This window comes from Staurois parvus, unplaced genomic scaffold (assembly GCF_062004578.1).
Source record: "Staurois parvus isolate SC_StPar_1 unplaced genomic scaffold, SC_StPar_1.0 ptg000634l, whole genome shotgun sequence".
Taxonomy (NCBI): domain Eukaryota; kingdom Metazoa; phylum Chordata; class Amphibia; order Anura; family Ranidae; genus Staurois; species Staurois parvus.
Genome location: NW_028318430.1, coordinates 4,056,748 through 4,075,744, shown reverse-complemented (window position 1 = coordinate 4,075,744; position 18,997 = coordinate 4,056,748). Strand labels below are relative to the sequence as shown.

The 18,997-nt window shown below is 39.5% G+C and overlaps 1 protein-coding gene across 2 annotated transcripts in view; it reads right to left on the bottom strand.

Moving 5' to 3' along the window:
* Positions 1–18,997, bottom strand: part of GABRG3 (gamma-aminobutyric acid type A receptor subunit gamma3) — a 772,615-nt gene that overhangs the window by 113,259 nt on the left and 640,359 nt on the right. The window lies entirely within an intron of this gene.

Sequence of the window (18,997 nt, the reverse complement as noted above, 5' to 3'; positions counted from 1 at the left end):
ATGGTAGTGCTGGGTCCTCCCACCCAGACATTATTTATAAAGGCCTGTTACAAAAACAGGAACATGAATGATGTGCCTTATAATATTGAAATAATGGGAACACCACTGTGTACACCCCCACCATACATAAAGCCCTGTCCCACAGGATGGAGGGACATCAGTTTGTGTATGACGTAGGAGCATCTTTATAAAGCAGTAAATGTGACTCTCTGTCCAATGCGACTCTCTCCAAATATTCACTGTTGGTGAATCAATCACTCTCATTTAAAACACATACACCTAGAATATTCACCTGCAGTGAATGTTTGGTGATTGTCAGATTGTAAGTCTGTCCCTTGGCCTATGACTGACTAGTGCATGCTTCTGAGAAACAATATGGGGTATTAAGCCTATTTATTTATTTCTGATAGCAAAACTTTATATTTATTGTTTTTGTTTATATACAGTATATACTCTGTTCGACATATTGTATGTAATCACAACAGAGTAGGCAGCCTCTACCTTTTTTTCAAAATAGTGCAATGCCTACAGGTGTGACGTATTGCCAAACTTCATTACATAGAAAATGATTCAATGCATAAATCTGCAGCACTTTTTATAACTTATTCATAAGAATCCAACAAAGTTACAACAGCTTTGCACCCATTTGGACACAACCTCAGGTAACACAAGCATACAGTGAATGTAATTACATGCAGCACATCATGATATATATATATATATATTTAAACCTTTCACTTGCACCATATCCAGATCTGCAGTCCGCTTTACTTCCCTTTTTTAATTGTTCTCAGATTGTCCTACAGAAGCATCAGGGGTACATAATATTTGATAATATACTTTTAGTCTGGTTTATGCACATTGATTTATCAATGTTTTGTTTCAAGTACATAACATGGCTTAGCTGTAACTTTTGTCATATGGGAAGAGGGACGATAGGTCCCTTCAGACTTTGATCAACAGTTACATTCTTTGATATCAGGCTTAAATTCAACCTACCAAGGAATGAGAACTCTATACCCTTTTTGGATGTTAGGGTTTACAGAAATGTTTATCAGCTGGATACTGATCCTAATGTAAACCCCACTGATAGAAATCAGTTGCTATTGCATTCCTGCTTCCATTCAACTAAGACTTTAATTGACTCCTTGTAGCAAGATTGAACAGGTAAGTCAAATAGTGAGTGCTCCTGCTGTTAGAGATAAGAGGTTATTGGAAATGCAGAATGAGTTTGAAGCTAGAGGATGTCATGGAAAACTATTGGAATCAAAAAGAGCTGAGGGGCAAGTTAGTATCAGCATGTCTAGCAAGATAACTTTACAAAACAGTGAGAGGATAACTTTCATCTCACAGTACCACCAATTTTCATACAACATTCATAACATCATAAAAAACATAGAGTATTCTGAGACAAATATATCAAATGCTTGGTGAGTATCAGTATCCTCCTTTGCATGTTTAAAAATGGGTAAAGTGATTTTGGATAAGGTGCTGAAAGCAGATTTTGTAGGGGTTTTTTGTACCAAAAATACTTACCTTCTTAGGTCCAAGAAAAAGTGGTTCATGTCTTTGCTTATGCTTAACATTAATTGATATTTTACATGACAAAGTTGTGCCCACATGGGTTCTATTTTGCGGGTGACACCACACAAAAATTATATATAGACTAGGTGAATATAAATATTCAATTTGTTCTCCACAATTAAATCTGCCTTTTAAACAGTGTGGACATTCTGTATTCAAGTGGAGATTTATGATGATCAATCATGTGCCAAAAACCAATAGAGGGGGTGACAAGGGACTACAACTGAAAAAATGGGAAGCATGGTGGATCGCAGGCCTCCATATAATGCAAACAAAGGTCTCTCTTTCAATTAGCATTGAGGGGTGAGCACATACCTGGGGATTTTATTAAAAAAAATTTGTTCAGCCAAGGAATAATTTGTTTAAAATGTGTAAAGTAGCATGCATGGCTGGCTCCGGGATGACAGCCCTGTGAAGAGAGCTCAGTATCCCCAACAGCCATAACCCGGCAGTCACCGGACCCAGTGACATCACAGACCTCTGCCCGCACTGATAAGGGGACACATGTCTCCTCTGGATCACCAGGGAAAATGCCCAGACACCGCAGATCACCAGGGAAGCCGGGAAAGCTGACAAGCTTTTTCCCAGCTCTCAGCCCCTGCAGCCAAGATGACGCCGGCTCCTCACAGCATGAGACCACACAGAAGGAATGCAGCAAGGAGCCCACCACAGACCCCAGGCTCAAACCATCCCTGTACCATGGAGAACCTGGTGAGTCCTCTACGCCCCTGTCTCCCACCACAAGCAGCCCTGCTAAGTCCAGACCTAGGCTGGACACAGAAAAATCCTCCTATCTCTCAGCGTTCCTATTCTGCACTTAATTCCGCTATATCTGCTCCATCCCTAATAGAAAATTTTCCTGCTTCAGACCAACCTATCACTGAACTGTCTATGAAAAGTATGCTTCTCTCACTGCGACAAACTTTACATGATGACCTGATGATGACGCTATCCCAAATTTCATCCACGGTACAACAACATGAAAACTGTATCCGCCATATTGAAAATAAAATGGGAGAAATGTTCGCCGCCCATAATGACCTCATAGATGCATACACTGACCAAGGCACCGACATAGAACAGATTAACCTTAAACTAGCAGATCTAGAAGACCGCTCAAGGCGGAACAACATCAAATTCCACGGAATCCCAGAAACCATTAATTCGGACGCCATAGTACCGTACTTACAAACATACATGAAAAACCTCATCCCCTCCTTATCAGATGTGGAACTCGCTATAGACCGTGCACACAGGTTGCCTAAACCGTCGTTCCTATCAGCTGCAGTACCTAGGGACATCCTGGCATGCATCCACTACTACCATGTAAAAGAAAAAATTATGATTGCCACGAGAAACACTGCATCATTACCAGAAGACCAAGCAAATATAAAATTATTTGCAGATCTATCTAAAGCCACACTTCTCAACTGCAAGAAGCTTGTTACTATTACAAAAGCATCGCAAAACCACGGAATTGGCTACCAATGGGGCTTCCCCACAAAGCTCATTGTTAAACAACAAGGAAGGCTTTTTACAATTAAATCCCTTGAGGCAGGCATTGATCTCCTGAAAGCTTGGAATATCCTACCGGCAGAATCTCACCAACCCGCCTCCAACCATATACAGCGCATGGAAGCTGAGTGGTCAGGATCCTGAGATCATCACCATCAACAACCACCCAACAAGCTGGGACTCTATCAACCACTAATGTCTGGCAGATGGCCCCATTAGGACCATCATTGAACCCCAAGTTGCTCGTCAACATGACTTGCTAAGCGAGTCATGTATGCTCCAATTCCCCCCGTCACTCAGTAGCAATAAGTTCTACACATAGCATTTGTATTTTCAACAAGTTTTTTTTACCCCCTTTCCCTCCTACCTCTACCAGTCGATCGTCTCAACCCCTCCTCACTCTAAATGCCGACCTACAAGATGGAACCTCCACACCAAACCAGCGACCACATCCAGCACGATATCCCTTCTTTGTGGAAACTTCTCCAAAACGACAAAAGGATATGCCTTCACTCTGCATGACTCATGAAATACCTCCGTTACTCCGTGGCCTCAACTTACCATTCAAAAGATCTCTACTACAAAAAGAGGCTCGCTCTTTGCAAGCTGATATCCTATTCCTTCAGGAATCCCACTTTGCCACCAACACACCTCCGTTTCATCACGGACAAGTGGACTCTGCAACACGCCACATCTTCCAAAATTGGTACCATAACCTGGTCTGATCACGCTCCAATCTCCATCTCTTTAGATCACAATCAACACTCAACAATCCCCCGTATCTGCAGACTTAATGCTCTTTTATTGAAGAACCCGGACCACAAAAAAGCTATAGTAGATGCACACAACATATTTTTTGACATAAATGACTCTCCTGAAATATCGGTATCCACTTTATGGTCTGCATATAAGGCATACATGAAAGGTATCCTTATACAATTAAACCTCCAAACATAGAAACTGACAAATTGAGGAACTTCTCCTCTCAATTAAAACAAAAGAAGAATAAAAAAAAACAAAAACAAATTCAACAACAGCCTCCCAACTCACCACTGACAGAAATAAACTTAGAACCCTCCTGCTCTACAAATATGACCTCAACCTTCAAAAAACAAAAACTACATTTTGCTCCCTTAGCAACAAAGCCAAATCCTTACTAATCAAAATGATTAAACAACGACGACTAAGCAATAAAATATCCACAATTTATCATCCATCCTCATGAACCTTAACCACAAACCCGCAAGATATACTGTAGCTAATGCCTTCGTGACCTACTACCAACAACTATATAACCTTAAAGATGACCCTAACACCATCCAACCAACACCTACGTCCATACAACAATTTCTCCACACAATTAAACTCCCTCAACTTTCTTCAACCCAACTTGATGACTTATCAATACCGATCACTTCCACTGAAATAGAATCCGTCATTAAAACACTCCCCCTTAATAAGTCTCCAGGAAATGATGGCTATATAAACGAGTACTACAAACAATTTGCCCCTAACCTTTCACCATATCTGACCAGACTCTTTAACCACGCAGCAACCAATGGCACATTCCCCAAAGACTTGCTACAGTCGACAATAACCACAATACGAAAACCTGGCAAAGATCCACAATATGTCCAAAATTATAGACCAATTTCCCTACTTAACACAGACGTCAAGCTTTATGCAAAAATTATATCGCGCAGACTACTCCCCTGTCTTCCCACTTTGATACACCCAGACCAGGTGGGATTCATACCAGGCCATCAGGCACCTGATGCTACTAGAAGACTCATATCCCTCATCCATCACTTAGAGCAAACCAAACAACCCTTATTATGGAATTCCAAAAAACCTTGATGTACCACCAATCTTCTAATCAGACCACCCTCCAAAGGAGGCGCTAGCCTACCACACCTCAAATCTTACTATAATGCCACTCTCATGGACCAAATGTATTTTTGGTGGCACGCAACCAGAGAAAAATCCTGGTCCATAATGGAAACCTCACCCTTCCTTCCACTTAAATCACAACATCTACTCTTAACCACAATATTCTCACAAACGACATATCACTTAAAACACCCATGCATCCAAGCCACTCTTCAAGCTAGGAAAGATCTTTTATCCACAGATTACGCAGACTCCAAACATCTCCATACCCCACTCAACATACTACACTCCATTACGCCCTTGTTAGATTTAACCCAGTGGGAAAAACGAAACATACATCACATATCAGATCTTATAAAAAATAACATCCTACACTCATTTCAATACCTTCACACCAAATTTAGCCTCCCAGCCGCTGAATATTTCACCTACCTACGAATCATCCACTGCATCCGAACGAACAATATACCCCAAACCATAACAACCAAGGCTACGGCCTACACTTATTTCTCCAAACCTCATTACCCAAGTAAAGGCATCTCCACCTTCTACAAATATTTAACAGACCTACAATTTACCTTAAAATCTACCTCTTTATCTAATTGGGAAAAAACCCTAGCGGAAACCATCCCAACCCACTCATGGACTACTGCATTTAATCACACTTACCTTCCAATGCAAAATGGAAAAAAGACTGGCCACTAATAACTCCACCCAACATAAGTTTAATTCTCTATGGTCTAACTGGTTACAAAATCCTAACTGCTCTGTAAAAACCTGATACTGTACAAACAATCGCACAAACTATCCACGTCAGACTGGTACTAATCCCCCATCCTCACACAACCTATCCCCCCCCTTCACTACCCCCCCATTACTCTCCCCCCGTTTAATCCCTCTCAATACCTACTACACCTCCCTATGGTTCAGTCCACCCCAAGCATACCTCTGATGCTTATGCAACAAATATAGCTCTGACCCCAGCCAAAAGGTGGGGTAACTGTCTAATAAAGCTGTATTGTATGCATACATTCTAAACTGAACGAAATGTTTATCTCTGTTAAAAAAGTTTCTTGAAAACCTTCAATAAATATTATTGAAATAAAAATGTGTAAAGTAGAACATGTTCCACCTCTGAAGGTTATGCCCTGGAGTGTAGCTTGATCTCTAATAGACTTAGGGATTGTGGGTACAAGAATCAACACATTGACAGGGATAGCCTCTAATAAACATAGGGTTTCCCTAGTTAACACGGATCCTAAGCCAAATAGCGTAGAGACTGGTAATAGACATGTCATGTTTGTTGCAATGTTTTCCAAGAATATAAACAAATAACAAATACCATTAAGAAATATCTACAGTACCTGTTTTATCTGCTGACAAAGATCTTTTACCAGTTTTCTCAAGTGGATGGAAGGTTTTCCAGTCTTCAATCTCATACTATAGCCTTTTTCAATCCAAACGATCTAACAAAACTTGACTTAGTATAACAGGTTCATATAGTTGTAGTTTGATTACCAGCCGCTATTGCGACAAGTATAATAAATGTAGTACTATCTGTTCTTGAGCCACAGGCAAGGAATACCTAATTTGAGACTTTATTCATTGTGGCTTCAAGAATGTAGTTTACATTATAGAATGCACTATATGTGAATTTCAATATGTAGGTTGCACTATCAGGCCCCAGGAGAACATTACAATGGTGCCATTAATCCCAAAGCTAAGACTAAATCTAATGTCTCAAAGCATTTCAGGAACATCTATGCCAGCAATATGAGCTCTTTCGCTTTCAGTGGAATTGAAATGGTTAAGAAATCTGGCTGAGGAGGTGATACCAACTGTAGATTGCTTGAAAAAGAAGTATGGTGGATTTGCATCTTAGGGACTAGGATTTCTTCAGGTTTTAATCACAGATGGGATGTAGATCTTTTTCTAAAACAATGGTATTTCCCAATCTTCTCACTTTTGATATTCCATATTTGTACAAAGGTTTATTTTCTTCTAACAGCTGACTCCAGAACCATTCTTGTTCTATGCATGACACTTGTATATTTTTGTAACAATAACTACATCTCTTTTTTATGTGCATTATTTATGTATTCCATATATATAGAAGCTATGGACTATAATCATATGTTTGATCGCTGTCTGATTTTTATGGGATTGGTAGTTCAGCCTTATATTATTATAAATGCATTGTTTATAATTTTTCCACTTTGTTGATTTTCTTTTTTCCTCTTTTTTTGTATCTATATTTGCTGTATGCTTATCCCAGCACCAGGATTGGCAATGCCCTGGATCTTACCTGCTGATGCATATATATATTTTTTTTTGTGAAGTATTGAAATTTTTGTAAAATCGTATTTTACTCTTCTATTTAATGTTTTTGTGTATATTGTGACATTCATTTGTATTGTGATTTGGTTTACAACGTGTATGCTTTGCCATCATCGTTACAGAGACTTGCATATCCTTCTCATTGATTTTACTTTAATTAATAACACCTGAATGTGCACAGGTGGAGGGTGTATACACTGAAACTAAGTTCCAGCTTGTACTATGCTATGACCAATGCCATTGGCCAAAACACGTAGGTTGATTTTATCTGTTATCACCTTGAGGCAAAAAAAGATCTCAACACAGATGCTTTGAGTTGCCAGCTCCCTATATTTATTTATATTCAGCAGGGATGATTAGAGGACACCTGAAGCCTGAGCACCGATTTTCCAAATTTATTACCTTGTTTCATTGGGACCCAATGTGCTCTCTGTGTTTTTTTACTATATGCATAAATTAGAAATGATAAAAAATGCCCAATTCCTTTAACCCTTTCACTGCCAGGGCCATACGGTGTATGGACCTACAGCACTGCTTCCAGCAGGCCAGGTCTATATGGACCTGCATTGCTCCTCTGCTATAAGCTCATGGTCACTTCAGTGACTTGAAATTATTGAATTTCTATTTATGATTATATGTTGGCATATCTGCACAGAATCATATTTGTCTACTAGTTGAGTATATTTATATTGTGACTTGAGCATCTTGTAATAGCGCCCCTATTGAGAGTTCAGTGCAGCTCAGGCTGCAGAGAAAGGGACTGTCTTCAGTCCCTTTCTGTTTCAAAAAAAGAGAAATTAAAGGTTTGTTTAGACCCCTGATGTCTCTTCTAACCTCCCCACAAAAAAAAAAAAGAAATTTAAAAACATAGTAAGGGTAGATTTAGACATGCTCCAGATCCAATCCAGATCATGCTCCAGTGGCTACTGACAGGTGGCGAGGAAGCAATGTGACGCCTCCTCACAGCCTATTTTAACCCCATTTTACCAACAACTGCACCGCAACTGCATGCATTGCATGAGGTTGCAGGGCATTTGCAGCTCTTCCCCATTAATGTGAATGTGTAGTGTTCGCTGGATGACATTGCTACAAGTTGGGTCAACTTTACTGTGGGCACGAAACATCAAGGAATTAGTACCCTGTCCACTGCCTACTGAAGCTTAAGGGGGGGCTTTTGGCAGGTGGCAAAAATGTAACTCAGTCACACATTTTTGCCACCCTCAAACTACAAGTCTAAACAAGGCCTAAGGCTTTGTTCAAGAGAGGCATACTACATTGAGGCCGTGTTTAGCTGAAGAAGGATACTTAGGTTTTCTGTGCATCCTCACGCAGACAGTTTCATTGATGTGAATTGGGACACAGTGGCTGCACGGGAATGTACAGGTGTTCCATGCATTCCTGTTCAGGCAGTCCCATCTATATCAATTGGGACACAGCAGCTGCATCAATGCCACCAATGCTCCCAACTTGACATCCATGTGGGCGCATGTCCCTGAACTAAGACTGTCTGCGTTTGGGGCCATGCACCAACAAGCGCACAAACGTAAGATCTGTCCTTGCAGCTGCTGCATCACAGTTGGCATGAAAAGGATTGCCTGCACAAAGAGGCACAGAACACCTGTGCATCCCTGTGCCAATAAACATGGCCCTCCATGTATATACACTTTAGCACACCCCATTGAACGAGGCTTTAGTAGGAATTTAGCAGGAATTTTGTTATGTTGTGGTTTTGTGGTTCCAAATAAGGATTTTAGTGTTTTTGTAGTGAAAATAGTGATTTGATAAACAACTATCGTGGTGCCTAAAAAAATCAGTAGCACCTCCTTTCAATTCTATGGTTATGTGCTTTCAGAAAATATATGGTTTTGGGGGTCTTTTACAAACTGAAAGCTGTAAGTGAAAATGAAAACCTCCATATTTTGAGAGAAATTTGTTTATTTACAGTTTTGCGTATGTTCGATTTTGCAAAAAGATGCAATTTAAAATTTACAAATATTTGTTATTTATTAACTCAATATTATTATTATACAGGATTTATATAGCACCAACAGTTTATGCAGTGCTTTACAATATAAAGGGAGTCTTTTACAAACTCTGAAAGCCATACGGGAAAAATAAAAAAGCAATTGGAAAATTGCAAAAATGGTCTGGCAACCTGGGTTTTTAAAGTGGAGCACAGGGCCTGGCAGCGAAAGGGTTAAATAACATGCCTGGGGGTGCCCTAATCCTGCCTGTGAAGGGATCCATCTCTGGGATGTGCAGAAAGTGCTGCAGCATTACTGACATCTAGAAAGGAAAACATTATTTAGAATTGTCAGCAATTAACTTGTTATTGGCAGGTTTTTTGTTTAAAAAAACACACGCAGACCCCTCCAAGTGTCTGCTATGTATTTTAGAGGATCTTTAGACGGGTCTGTGTGTAAGAAATGGGAAGTAATTTGAAGGCAATTTGAACTGTATTTTCTTTGTAACTGTCCCTTTGCTGTGGTACTTGCTACAATTAGAATGAAAAAAAAATCGTATACAGTCCCCCCCCCCCAAATGCCTACCAGACCCTTGAGTCTGGTATGGATGTTAAGGGAGTACCCATGAAAAAAAATCCAAAAATGCATGAGGTTCCCCAGGAAATCCATAGCAAACTATATATAGCCATTTTCCCTCCCCAGTATCATGTGACTTAGTGTTACAAGGTCTCAGGTGTGAATGGGGAGCAGGTGTGTTAAATTTGGTGTTATTGCTCTCACTCTCTCATACTGGTCACTGGAAGTTTAGCATTGCACATCATGGCAAAGAACTCTCTGAGGATCTGAAAAAAAGAATTGCTGCTCTACATAAAGATGGACTAGGCTATAAGAAGATTACCAAGACCCTAAAACTGAGCTGCATACATAGGTTTAAAAGGACAGGTTCCACTTAGAACAGGTCTCGCCATGGTTGACCAAAGAAGTTGAGTGCACGTGCTCAGCGTCCTATCCAGAGGTTGTCTTTGGGAAATAAACGTATGAGTGCTGCCAGCATTGCTGCCGAGATTGAAGTGGTGGGTGGTCAGCTTGTCAGTGCTCAGACCATATGCCACACACTGCATCAAATTGGTCTGCATGGCTGTTGTCCCAGAAGGAAGCCTCTTCTAAAGATGATGCACAAGAAAGCCAGTTTGCTGAAGACAAGGAGACTAAGGACATGGATTACTGGAACCATGTCCTGTGGTCTGATGAGATCAAGATACACTTATTTGGTTCAGATGGTTTCAAGCGTGTGTGGCAGCAATCAAGTGAGGAGTACAAAGACAAAAGTGTCTTGCCTACAGTCAAGCATGGTGGTGGGAGTGTCATGGTCTGGGACTGCATGAGTGCTGCAGGCACTGGGGAGCTACAGTTCATTGAGGGAACCATGAATGCCAAGATGTACTGTGACATACTGAAGCAGAGCATGATCCCTTCCCTTCAGAGGGATCATGACCTAAAGACCTCCAAACTTCATGTGGCCTTCAGATAAGCACAACAACAGTGCGTAGAGAGCTTCATGGAATGGGTTTCTATGGCCAAGCAACTGCATCCAAGCCTTACATCACCAAGTTCAATGCAAAGCGTCGCATGCAGTGGTGTAAATCACACTGACACTGGACTCTAGAGCAGTGCAGACTTGTTCCCTGGAGTGACGAATCACACTTCTCTGTCTGACTCTAGAGCTGTGCAGTGCAAAAGTGAGCTGGCAAGCCCTAAAACCCCAGTTTGGACTGACATGACTCAAATTTCTACCAGCCTGAGATTTCCCACATATAAATATATCTGTATATATATATATATATATATATGTATATAAAGTTTTGATTATTCTGTAGTTAGAAGACTGTGATTCTAGTTACTGTGAATATTTTATGCCCTACTGTTATGTCTTGTACAACACTTGTTCCTGTTAACTAACCTAAAATATAGATACTCTTGAAGACATCTAAGATGTATTAGACATCAATAAGCTCAGTCATCTCTAAATATAAAAGAAAAATCATATCCAATAATAAAGCTGACACAAGGCTAGTTATAAAGTTAATGTATACAGGCAGCATGCTTTACTTTCTTAGAGATATGGAATTGTTTTGTAAAATACTTAGGTCTATCAATTTTATGTTACATTCTTCATTCAGGCTCTCCCATACTATTTTCAGCTGTTATATTTCCCTTTTTCTTATTCTTTTACAGAAGGTTGCCTTCAAGAGGGTATTGTATAAGGTTTTGTTTGAGTGAGTTGCTGTGTCTATATACTTGTCAAGGTTAGATTGGGGTAATGTTAAAATGCTTTCAGGACAAAACAAAGCTCGCACTATGCTCTTTGAAGTTTAAAGTACTGAAAAAGCACAGGGCAGATTTAGCTAATGCTTCTCAAATGCACTTTTCCGTTAATGAGCTTTAAAACTGGCCAAGTGAGACATGCTTTAATGATATCTGTTAAAAAGCACTATACTCCCACCCAAAATTTTCAAGTGTTCTAAGCAATAATTTAAGCATGCTGGTTTCCAGCCTTTGAAACATGTTTTTCTTCTTGCTGGACACCACATAACACATAATGCATTTTCTGTAGCTGTCAAAGTAAAGCCAGTTGAGCTCTGACTATGCTCTATTTAAGATGTTCTTTATACTCTTCTTATAAAAAGAAGATATGACAGGGAATGGGCCAAACTTAATGTCCAAAACTAATAAAGACATACCTCAGTGGAGGAAAAATATACATTTTCTGAATGTTTTGCTTGACAAATTTCCAGCAGACTCCCTCAACTACAACATAATATAAAACAGCATAAACAATACACTAGCAATAGCAATGATAATTCATTGTCTAGACAAAGATAAAACAGTGAATGTTTCCCAGAAGGGGTGGTGCTATAAAGTTTGTTTCTGTTCCACTGTCAATTTCTTTGACAACCCCCTGATGATTCTCAGCACTCTATAGTGTAAAATCTTGTACTGTATGCACTTGAATACAGCTGATAACCTTAAAAAATAAAAACTAACAACAGCAAGCCAGTTATTAAAGTCAAGAGAAAGATGATTCATAACATACTTGGAATTGGTAAACGAACAGTGTTAGAAACTAAATGAAAAAATAAAGACTGTAAAAGTATTAACTAAAGCATGTTTACTGAGATTCCCATGCAAATGAAAATATCTTCAAGATGTGTGTCTGTGGAGAATACTTTTAAGTAGTTTATTACTTCCATTGTGAAAGTGTTTAAAAGATTATTTTTTTTACCCGCATACAGTATGATACATTTACAGTATATATAATGTATACATACTGTATGGTATTGGCATGCTGACTGGCTATTTTCACACCGACCACCTTGTCATTGTTGTTACTCTGGTGGCTTATTTGCTGATAGGGTCAAGATGCAGATAAACGCCTTACCTCCTTCAACATTCCTAAATAAATACTGTGTGACTTTGGGGGCAACCTTGTATTTATATGCAGGACAATTTTCAAATACACAGATCCCCAAATAAGTGAAAAGAGATGATTCACTGAACTATAGGGTTTGATTTACTAAAATTGGAGAATGCAAAATGTGGTATAGCTCTGCATAGAAACTAGTTGGCTTCCAAATTGTTTGTCAAAGATCAAGTGAACAACCTGAAGTTAGAAGTTGATTGGCTACCATGCACAGCTGCACCAGATTTTGCACTCTCAGTTTTAGTAAATCAGTCTTTTGGCACCTGTAAATCTCACATGTTCCCAGTAACATCTCCCCTCCCTCCAAGTTCTCTTGCTGACTGTGGCCATAAATGCTAAGAGGAAAACAGAAATTAAAAATAATCAGAGTGTACATTTTGTAGCATAATGTGGTCTTTCAGCTGACCTAAGCATTGGCAATTAGTGTTATATTCTGCATCAGGTTTGTGTCAATCATGAGTTTTTCTTCAAATAAAGGAATTTGTCATGGGAAAGGTTCCTTGCAAGAAATTTTAAAGGCATGTGGCTTGGGGTTTCCAGGCCACACAAGTTGCATGCCTGGATAAGGGTCTGGTATGAATTTTGAAGAGGGGTCTACAACTTGTATTTGTTTTTAGTGGATAGAACACATTAAAAAAGGGGCAAAAAGCTAAGTCCTTATTTAGGCATGCAGTCTGGGTAGCACGGTAAGAGAGGGCATACAGTCACTCTCTACTGCCCTGAACCATACCAGACACTCGCATCATGAAAACTTCCTTTGTAAAAAAAACAGTAAATAATGCCCCATTATGTAAATTCAGCACCAATCACATCATCTAGCATTCTAGATGCAGTGTCAATTACAATGACCCACCATCCAATGACTTTTCCCCACTACCCCAAAGACCCACCACCCACAATGTCACTCCACCACACTGCCGCCACAAAATAAAAGATCTCTGGCTAGCTTCTGTTTGTAAAAGGATTAACTGGGAATTCTGGGTGACCTCATTGGCCACCTATGGTATGGCCATATTTGGTCAATTACACTATGCTGGGTCTGTTTGTTTTCAAGCAGAATATGACTATAGATCTGTCTTTTAATGGTGATAGCACTTCCACTGGAAAATGACAGATCACCAAGCAGTTTTTTTCAATCAGAAGCCAGTCTGGGATCTGTCATTTAGCAAAGGCAGATTTTTAATGTTAAATAACTTCTTGGTGCCAACGTATGGAAATATGCATCCTCTCTGCAGCTGGGCCTTGATGCCGAGAGGACACATATTATGTAAACTAACATGCTGAGAGTATGCGCCCTGTGTGCTCCTGGCACATTTACCGGCACCTCATGGAAAGATCCCGGTCACTACTTGCTGTGACAGCCAATCACAATGGTCACATGACCCTAAACCCCACCCCACCTCCCGGTTTTGCAAACCTCTTAAAGGGCCGGGAGGTGCCAGTGCCAAAGGGTTAAAAAAAGGTTAACTGTATCTTCATATACAACTTGCATTGGTTGATGTCTCTTATGGCAATGCCCATCTACCCATGTCCATTTAAAATAAAAGCTTGCGTCTTACAATTAGAGTCATGACTGTTAAGTTGTTTACTAAATTGTATTATACGCCATCACGTATTCACATAATTTATCCTCATACCTCACCTCACTGTTTTTGTGGCTGCCCCCAATCTGGCTCCTATTTGCATATCTTTTGGGAGTGTGAAAAAATAGCGACAGCATGGTAAATTCTTTTTCATTTATCCTCTCAATTGGCTGGGAAACAGATCTCTTTAAGTAAAACAAATTGTTTGTTATTCTTCCATATTCCTGACCTCTCTAAACCAATGGAACGCTTGGTCATCACCATTCACTGGAAGTCTTCAGATATCCCCTTTTCCCAAGTGTTTAGTAGAATGGATGCTAAACTGGATCATTGGTTTCTCTTTTGTTTACCAGCTTTGGACTAATTACAGTACCATAATCATTATAAGTGTTGGTATCTATACTTTGCTATATAACAGTCTTTCGTAACCGGGGTGCCCAGGCACCCTGAGGTGCCTTGAGGTTTCTTCAGGGGTGCCTTGGCAAAATGTCTAAAAATTGCCCAAAACTTGTATACAAGCCAGCGAATGGAACAAGCCTGTCTTTTAGTTACACAAAGCCACAGGTTTTCATTGTGCACCATTACAACCTTCTAATCCATGGCGTCCTGACAACCAATTACATCATCAGTTGATAATGAGGATGTCAGTTGCCTGCACAACATCCTAGTTTGACCCTCTCCTGCCCCTCTCCATCAGTGCTGGGGTCACATTAGCTCAGTGATGGAGAAAAACTCAGGGAGAAGAGAAAAAACACTGGAATACTAGTCAGTACCAGTGTGGAAAAGTGTATTTGCTTTGGAAGAATAAATCACCTCTAATTTTGGATGTCCTACATGTGTGGATGTTGCTGCATTGTATAAAACTATTAGAATAGTTTTTCACATTTTAGCATGCGGTGCCCTTTTAAACTTATGGACAGTCTAGAGGCACTCCATTTTAGAACGAGGTGCTTCAAGACTGTCCATAATTTTAAAGGGTGACTCGGGACTGTCCATAATTTTAAAGGGTGACTCAGGACTGTCCATAATTTTAAAGGGTGCCTTGACTGAAAAAAGGTTCAGAAACACTGCTATATAAGATACTCTTACTGTTTTCCTTCTTTGATTTTTGTGTACGACATTGAAGGTGTACATATTTGTGTTCTTTTTCTATATATGTTTGAATTAGAAAAGTTTTTTTTGTCACTGTTCAATTACATGAACTGGCCTATGTCTGCCGATGTTTGGTATATTCTTTTGACCTTATTCTGTACATTTTGGATACTGGCTAAGTCCTCATGCACACTTGATGTTTTTACAGCTGCTGTTTTTGGCTTTTGACTTTTTTTTTCTACAGCTAGTAAACTCCCCAGCAATCGTTTTTTTGCTGGGACGTTCTTTGGCTGGAAAAAAACCCAGGACTAGTGGGTTTCTAGAGAAGTTTTTTAGCTGTAAAAATGCTCTAATGCTGAAAAACATAGTAAAAAGCCTCAAACCGGAGTTTTTGGACTTTTTTTACCCAAAAAAATTTGGGGGGGTCAAAATAACGCTAAAAAATGCAAATGCAGGAAAACACTGCTAAGCTAAAAAAAAAAAGCTGAAAAACTTGTGTTTTTAATGTGACTTTACACAGCTAACGTACCAGTGTTATCAAAACGCCTAGTGTGCATGGAGCCTTCATATTGCGCTATGATTTTATACTGTATATTTTAATAATATACATTTTTAAACAAACAAAAAATAAATCAAATAAAAGCTTGCAATTTAGCCTTTTAAAACAGCAAAAATAAAATTACACGATTCATCTCCCATTAAGTTCAGTAATCATTAATGCAGTCCTGAGTGTTAGGGACCCACTGTAGCTACAAATAACTGCATCTCTGAGTGGTTGCTCACAAAAAATGTAACCTGTTTAGCAATGTGAGACAATTGCAGCAATTAACAAAGCTTCTTTGTTTTGGATCCTATTTTGATACGATTTACTTAATACCACACATTATCTAGCTCATATCTTGTAGATCTCAATTTACAAAGTAGCATTATGTGCTTTATTTGGCCTGCTCTGTTAGTAGCTTTATTAGTGTTAATATAGCATTGTCAGCTTTATTTTATCGGCTCTTGAGATGAATCAATACAAAAAGTCGATTACCACACCTGTTATCACTCTTTAAAATAATGCTAGCCTCAGGGTGGTTATAGCTGTGAGTTTTAATAGATGTATATTGAGGAAATTAGAAACAAGGGCCATTTCTGGTGGTCATAAAATACCACTTTGGCTCAAGGCTAGGCAGCATTTACATCCGTCTGTGAATTAGCGGGCCCTGCAGTACTCTGCATGCAACTGTACCTGGCATTGAAAATAATAGTTTTGCTTTTTGCACTGAACAGTAGCTAAGCAAAGAAAAAGTCAAAATATGTATTACTAGTTGCTATAGACAACAATAAGCTTTTTCTTTAGTCTTCTTTAATTTTAAATAGATTGTTCTGCATTTTACAGTAATAACTAAAGTATATGTAAACCCTTACCCTTGTAATTCAACCCATTCTGTTTAAAACAGAAATGCAAGGCAAAAAATATGTATGTGTAGATATATATATATATATATATATTGCCAAAAGTATTGGGACGCCTGCCTTTACATGCTCATGAACTATAATGGCATCCCAGTCTTAGTCTGTAGGGTTCAATATTGAGTCTACCCACTCTTTGCAGCTATAACAGCTTCAACTCTTCTAGGAAGGCCATCCACAAGGCACTGATGTCGGAAGAGAAAGCCTGGCTCGCAGTCTCTGCTCTAATTCATCCCAAAGGTGTTCAATCGGGTTGAGGTCAGGACTCTGTGCAGGCCAGTCAAGTTCCTCCACCCCAAGCTCATCCATGTCATTATGGACCTTGCTTTGTGCACTGGTGTGCAGTCATGCTGGAACAGGAAGGGGCCATCCTCAATCTGTTCCCTCACAGTTGGGAGCATAAAATTGTCCAAAATATCTTGGTATGCTGACAACTTAAGAGTTCCCTTCACCAGAACTAAGGGGCCAAGCCCAACCCCAGAAAAAAAAACTCACATAATAAGTCCCCCTCCACCAAACTTTACACTTTGCACAATGCAGTCAGGCAAGTACCATTCTCCTGGCAACCACCAAACCCAGACACATATATTGGATTGCCAGGCAGAGAAGTGCAATTCATCATTCCAGAGAACAAGTCTCCACTGCTCTAGAGTGCTTTACACCACTGCATCCAACGCTTTGCATTTCACTTGGTGATGTAAGGCTTGGATGCAGATGCGCAGCTATATATATATATATATATATATATATATATATATATATATTATAAATACATTTTTTATCTTTTTTATAAATGATCACCAAACCTCTATTCTCAGCTGCATAAGAGGTGGGGGTGGAGACTGCAGGGGTGTGTGTCAGCAGGAGGCAGAGAAAGAGCAATAGACTTACAGTATGCTCAGTATACACTATAAGAAAATCGGATGAACGATCTTCCGGTTATCATCGATTGTACGCTGCTGTTCGAAAGCGATGTGCTTTTATGCATTAGAATATTGTACGATATAAAGGCATTGCGAATGAACGTCGTAGCGTAGCTGTGGAAATGATGTAATGTACGTGTGACCCTGTAGCCATGCCTTTCGGTCCCATATTTGTTTTCCATCAGCGACGGATCTTTCGTGACGAATTTTCGGAATAGTCATGGATACCATATCCGAACAGCTTAATGACATTAATGGATATAATGCTATGAATATTCTGTGGTGTTTATTTTCTTCAGGTTCTTCCGGGTCATACGCAGCTTCCGATTATGCACGGTCTTTCGTATCCAATTCTTCTCGTACGAAAACTGTACACATTAAACGAAAATCATTCGTTCTGTTCCCAAACGACAAAAATTTAGATGTCTGCACTATTGTTAATTTTTGTTCATAAGATTGGAATCGGCTGTCGAAAATGATGTACACACCGTCAGAAAATTGCACGATTGTTCATCGGACAAATACGTTTGTCCGATTTTCTTATAGTGTGTACGAGGCATTAATACCTGTGTGTGTATGTGGGGGGGGGGGGGTATCAGCGCAAGTTTTTGCAGTTGGAAGACAGACATGTTGTTCTCTCAGCACACTTAGAAAACTGACTATGCCGGGATGGGTGTGCTTCCATACCTAGAGTGATCAGTTTGAAACAGGAAAGCAGGGGAACTGGCAGTATCACCAGATATTTCACACAAAGGAAGAAATAGAAAGAAAACAGGATATTTTTTGACACAAGTACATGGTACTTGGATTAGGTATCAGGATTAGGAAATTTTAGTGTATCAAACACTTCAAAGTGTATTTAAACCCAAAAAGCAAAATTGATAGCATTGCACATTACTGGTCCTTGAACATGATGGCTGCATTGGTTTTTTCTTTTTTCACACTTTTTACCTTTTTTTAACCTGGTAATCTTGCTATTAATCAACATCCTGTCCTAGCATGGCAAGGTGTACTAAGCAAGACAGGGAAAGTGTTGGGACTACATAATACCTCCTTCTCTTTTCCATTAGGGGTGGAAGTGTTTTGTAGTCCACATACAAAGCAGATAACAATGCTAACTTATAAGATGCATAGAGCACAGGAAGTTATTGGCTCGAAAGATTTATGGCT